A 6000-nucleotide genomic window follows, 5' to 3' on the forward strand; every position below is an offset into this window, starting at 1 on the left:
ACAAGAGTTTGGAGTCTCTCCCCTAAAACTGGCTGCAGGTTTGTTTGACCAGGCATAGGAAGAATTGTGTTTTCCCTGGGGCTGTCCTTATGGAGAAAGGTTTATTTATGTGCCCTGGATTTATTCAGTGTATCTCCAAAATGATGGAAATAGATTTCATCGAAATGCCAGGGGTGCCAAGTGCTTTCCCCAGCCAGAGCTCAGAGCCAGCCCTGTGGGAAGGGGTTTAATCCCCATTTTCCCAATCCCTCAAGGCAGCAGCACTGGAGCACTTGCACCCAAACATATCCAAGGTGTTGAGTGCTGGCAGGAGGCAAATACAGGGATTGGACAGTAGGAGTTTGCACTACTCCTGTGATCCTAGACCTGGAGCTGTGCTTTAGCACTCCCAGGAGATGCTGCTTCACTCAAACCCCATTTAAAGCTCAGCATCCGTGCTGCTCCCTTGGAATTATTGTTGCTTCCACTGTTGCTCTTTCCCAATACCATTATGGTAATTATTGTAAATTCTGACTCAATTTCTTCCATAGCCCTTTGCTTCCAAGAAGTGGTGCTTTAGGAAAGCCCCTCCAGCCTGGGAAGGTGCTTTTGGCTCCAGACACATTCCCAGACCCCAGGAGCAGCAGGACCTGTACTGTCCCCAGCAGGTGAGGCCGAGGTGCCTTCATTCCTACCTTCCTTCCTGCCGGCATCTCTGGGGATCTGAGGGAGTTCTTTGTCACCAGGGCAGAATAAGCTCTGGTTCCACTAAAAGCAGACCTTCATGAGTAAAACTACTTGATACGTTCCTGTAATTGTCTCTGTACATGTACTTCTTCTATGTGTACTCTGTCTGTGCTGACAGAGCTGATACTTCTGGAGAGAGCTCCTCACCAGAGCTGCTGGCTGTGGGGGAATTGTTTATGGTAAAGGTGAGGATGCTCCTGTTCCCTTCTGTGCCTCTGCCTCATTAAGCAGTGCAAGTTGTATCAAGGAACAGCACCAGAGGCCACTTCAGCAGTCTCTGGCTTATGGTGTTTGAGGGGAGATAAAAATAACAAACCCAGTGACTTTAAGCAGCCCTTGGCTTACATTTTGATGCTAATCTCTGTTCCAGCAGGCACAATGTTGTAACTCTTGCATGAATAAAATCCCCTTGCCAGATGGTACCTGTGTGCAAAAGGCTCTGAGGTCAGATGTGCTGATGCAAAAGTTAGTTTGCACTTTCATCTCTCTTTATAGGCTTTTTCCCTAAATATTAGTGGAGAACTGAAGGCTGAGACTGGAGCTGGCTGCTGCAGCATCTGAACTCCAAAGTGGAGACCTCTGTGCTGCTAGCCAGCTGTTGAATGGTGTCACAGATGGGGAAAATGTGATAACCACTAGTGTGAATCAGCATCTTTTAAATCCAACATTTCTCATGGCTCCAAGTGTGATGGATTTGGGAGAAGAACTTTGCTTTCTTGCTTTGTTACAGACATGGCAAAATAAGAGGAAAGTATAATGGTCTGGTCTTCCCCGCCTCACCTCAGACTGATCAGTTGTGAAGCAAAAGTGTAGGGAGAAACAGAGTATATTTTTTATGTCAATGTAGAATTAACAGGCATAGTGGTTGTCAAGGGAGACACAACAACACAGTTTATGGTTGGTAACAGAAAACTAACTGTAAAAATAACTGTAAAATAACTGTAAAAGCAAACAACTAATCCCCCAACCTCTTCATTCTCAGATCATTCTCTTGTTGTGCTCTGTTATGGACGGCAGAAACAAGAACACACATGCATTTATGCAATCAGCACCAGGATCTGTTTTGGGGGTGAGGGAGGGCAATTCCTTTCCTTGGTTCTTTGGAAGGCAGAGGATGTGGGAAGAGGAGCTTTGCCCACTGCATTGGGGGAGTCTCTGATGTCCCAAAGCCCCACAGAGCGAATGTTTGTCATTTAACATCTCAAGGATGTTAAAAGGAGATGGGCAGCTGGGATGCTGCCCAGCAGAGGGGTCCACCAGTCTGTCCCGGCTGCCCAGGGATGAGCAGGCTGGTGACTGCCCCTGTGTTTGCTCCACAGGATGAGGAAGCCAACCCTCCTAAGGAGGAAGATGAAGAGATGTGGAAGAATGGAGGCAGCAGCCACCAAAGGCTGGGGAAGGCACAGAGCCAGGTAGGATATGTTGCCTTCCAAAGAGAGGGACTTGTCTGTCCCGTTGGAATTCAGGGCGTGAGGCTAATGGAACAAAGGGGTTGAGTTCATTTTCTTACTCAGGTTCTCATGTGCCTTAAAGAGATTTATGAAAAGGTCATTATCCCTAATGGAATCTCTGAAAAACAGGGGTTGAAGCTTTCTGAAGTGACCCAAACCTGCCTGCATGTAATGCAGCCCCTGTTTTTGTGCACAGTTGGGATGAGACCTCAGCTGCCATTACTTACCACCTCCCAAGTGTAACTCAGAGTCTGCAGCCCTGAAGAGCCAGGCAGTGGTTAAACAGCAACAGCCTGAGGTACCAGAGAGCTGGAGTAATTCCCTAGCAGGTAACTTGACTTGGAAGCTGCATTCCAAACTTTTGTCCACATTTATTTTATCTCCCACAAGGAGTTGCCTAAAGAAGCAGAGGTGGGGTGTTCCTAACAAAGGCACATCCAAATTCATCGGTGGTAGAGGGCTTAAAATTCAAGTGTGAGTGGAGGTGCCTTTAGGACACTTCTTATTCCATAGCATATGAGTGGAATTTAAATGGAGTATCCAAATCCTGGCAAGCTTGTATGAACAAAGCCTCTGCAAGTGTTTTGCAGCCAGGAAGGGGGACAAGAGTTTGGAGTCTCTCCCCTAAAACTGGCTGCAGGTTTGTTTGACCAGGCATAGGAAGAATTGTGTTTTCCCTGGGGCTGTCCTTATGGAGAAAGGTTTATTTATGTGCCCTGGATTTATTCAGTGTATCTCCAAAATGATGGAAATAGATTTCATCGAAATGCCAGGGGTGCCAAGTGCTTTCCCCAGCCAGAGCTCAGAGCCAGCCCTGTGGGAAGGGGTTTAATCCCCATTTTCCCAATCCCTCAAGGCAGCAGCACTGGAGCACTTGCACCCAAACATATCCAAGGTGTTGAGTGCTGGCAGGAGGCAAATACAGGGATTGGACAGTAGGAGTTTGCACTACTCCTGTGATCCTAGACCTGGAGCTGTGCTTTAGCACTCCCAGGAGATGCTGCTTCACTCAAACCCCATTTAAAGCTCAGCATCCGTGCTGCTCCCTTGGAATTATTGTTGCTTCCACTGTTGCTCTTTCCCAATACCATTATGGTAATTATTGTAAATTCTGACTCAATTTCTTCCATAGCCCTTTGCTTCCAAGAAGTGGTGCTTTAGGAAAGCCCCTCCAGCCTGGGAAGGTGCTTTTGGCTCCAGACACATTCCCAGACCCCAGGAGCAGCAGGACCTGTACTGTCCCCAGCAGGTGAGGCCGAGGTGCCTTCATTCCTACCTTCCTTCCTGCCGGCATCTCTGGGGATCTGAGGGAGTTCTTTGTCACCAGGGCAGAATAAGCTCTGGTTCCACTAAAAGCAGGAAAAATAATTTTATCCTTGTTTTTGGATACGCATTTTGTGTTTTACTCTCTTTTGCTGACACCGTGGTGGTGAAGCAGCAGCTCCCAACCTTGTCAGTCTCAGTCAGCAAAGCATTGCTCCCTGGAATACTTTATATTTGTAAAACAATTTCCTGCTGGAACCACAGCCCCCTGGATCAATGTGCAGTTTAAGGTCTTACACCCTGACCTGCACAATTTCCTGTCTCTAGACATGGGAAAACTCAGCCTGGATTGAAGCCAGAATCCAGAATGGGGAAAGTGAGGCAGCGTTCTCAGGCTGGGGTTGGCACAGGGGGTGTTCCCTCTTGAATGACATCCATGTGGAACAGATCCTTCCCCTCTTTTGTCCAGAGTCCAATGGCAAAGCATGGAATAACTTACAAGCAGGACCTGGAATGAAAATGGTTCTGTTAAAATTGCGCAAAGAATGCAGTAAGAAAAAATGGGCATCTTTTTTATGTATGAAAAAATGTAGAGGAAAAAAATTGGAAAATGGTACTTTTATTTGGTGCCACCTCTTATTTTTTATGGATAAAATCCTATAGTGAGCAATCAGAACAGAAGTGGGAAAGCCAGGAGCCTTTGCTTTTTACAGTGGATTTAATTTCCATTTTCTCTTTTCTTTCAGTGTCACAATGAGGACTATGCCCCGGCCAGGTGACGACGACAGCAGGGGTGCGACAGGTCCCCCTTCAAGCTCCGCAGAATTCCAGCCACCAGCAGAGGTTGGGCACAGGAACAAAGAGGCAGCAGCACAGGTCCTGGGGTGGAACTGGCGTAACTTTATTTAATAGCAAACTCCTCGAGTCCAAGGTCCCAAGGCCCTGAACTGAGGGCAGGCACTAATTTATAAGCAGGGGCGGTCTCAGGCGAGGATACAATTCCTAACCAATCCGGAAAACTGGGGGTGGAACACAGAGTGGGGAAATACAATCTGTAAACCAACAGAGGATCTTAAGGGAGGGGAAAAGCTTAAGTAAACCAATGTGGTTTCGAAGGATACAAAACTGACAGGGAAGTTTCTGGAGGAAAGGGCAGGTTCAGGGAAGGATTGACATATGAGGAGGGGAGGAGCAGGGGAGGTTTTTGGGGAAAAAGGGGTAGGGACAGGAGGGATTGACAACTTGGAAGGAAGTAGCTGGATAACTAACAGTTAACCAAACTGAGTAACAATGAGGGAGCAAGTCTAAATGGGGAACCTGTGCTACTCCAAGAGCAGGGGGAAGAAAATACAGAGGGATTTCAAAACCACATATTAAACAGTAACACATGCCAAATAAAGAAAACACAATACGACATTTGAGGACAGGAGAAAACACTTAACTCATCCCATCTTTGCCAAGAGCTTTGGTGTTTGAGCAGCCAAACCCAACAGGCTCCTGAACTGCTGGCCTGCACTGGAGAGCTCCAGGTTCTGCCTGTGATGTGGGAAAATGTTGGGGGTAAAATCCAAGGCCATCTCATGGTGAGGGAATGACTGTTTGGAGGTGAACTTGGGACTCACCGTGTCCTTCTTCCTTGGCAGCAGCTGGCGGGGAAGGGAGAAGAGGCCCTGTGTGGGGCGAGGCTGGAGAGAGCAAGCAGGGGAGCGGCCTCGGGCTGGAGAGGGGCAGGAGAAAGGCAAAGGGACCTCTCTGGTGTTACCAGGGCACTTGTGGGGAACAGAAGGGACACTTTGGGGGCAAAATGGAGGTGAGGAGTGGCAGAGTTGGGGGAAAATCTGAGTTCATCTGTAGAGAATAAGTATGGGGATAATTTTGAGGAATAGCTGAGGTGATGTTTAGGGCAGAGAAGGAGTCAATATTTTACAGGAAGGAAAATTTTGGGGGTAAAACTTGATGTAATCTCTAGGGGACAGAATTAATATTTTGGGGTAAAAATGAGGTACTCAGAAGTGGACAGGTGGGGAAAATTTTGGAGGCACAACCTGACCAAATCTCTAGAGCAGAAAATGAACATTTTGAGGTAAAAATGAGGTGATGACTAGTGGGTGTGTAAGAAAAATCTGGGGTGGGGTTAAATCTGAGATAATCTCATGGGGAGAGCACAAACACAGTAAGGTAACATGAGGGAATGGGCAGTTAGGGAAATTTTGGGGGGTAAAAATAATATGAAATTATCTGTAGGGCAGAGAATGAACATTTTGTGGTAAAAATGAGGTCGTTGGTAGTAGGCAGATAGAAAATTTGGGGGGTAAATCATGAGAAAAGCTACATGGTAGAAAATCAGTAGGAAGCAAAAATGAGGGAATCTGTAATGGATAGGTAGGGGAATTCTGGGAGCTAAGTTTGAAATAATCTAAATGTTGACAATGAATACTTTTAGTTAAAAATTAAGTAATACATTGTAGATAGGTAAGGAAAATTTTGGGGGTAAAACTTGAGTAAATCTCTAGGGAGAGAGTGAACACTGACAAACTGAGGCAGGCACTGGGTGTAGGCA

The sequence above is a fragment of the Pyrgilauda ruficollis genome, unplaced genomic scaffold (genome assembly GCF_017590135.1).
Source record: "Pyrgilauda ruficollis isolate IOZ18807 unplaced genomic scaffold, ASM1759013v1 scaffold424, whole genome shotgun sequence".
NCBI lineage: Eukaryota > Metazoa > Chordata > Aves > Passeriformes > Passeridae > Pyrgilauda > Pyrgilauda ruficollis.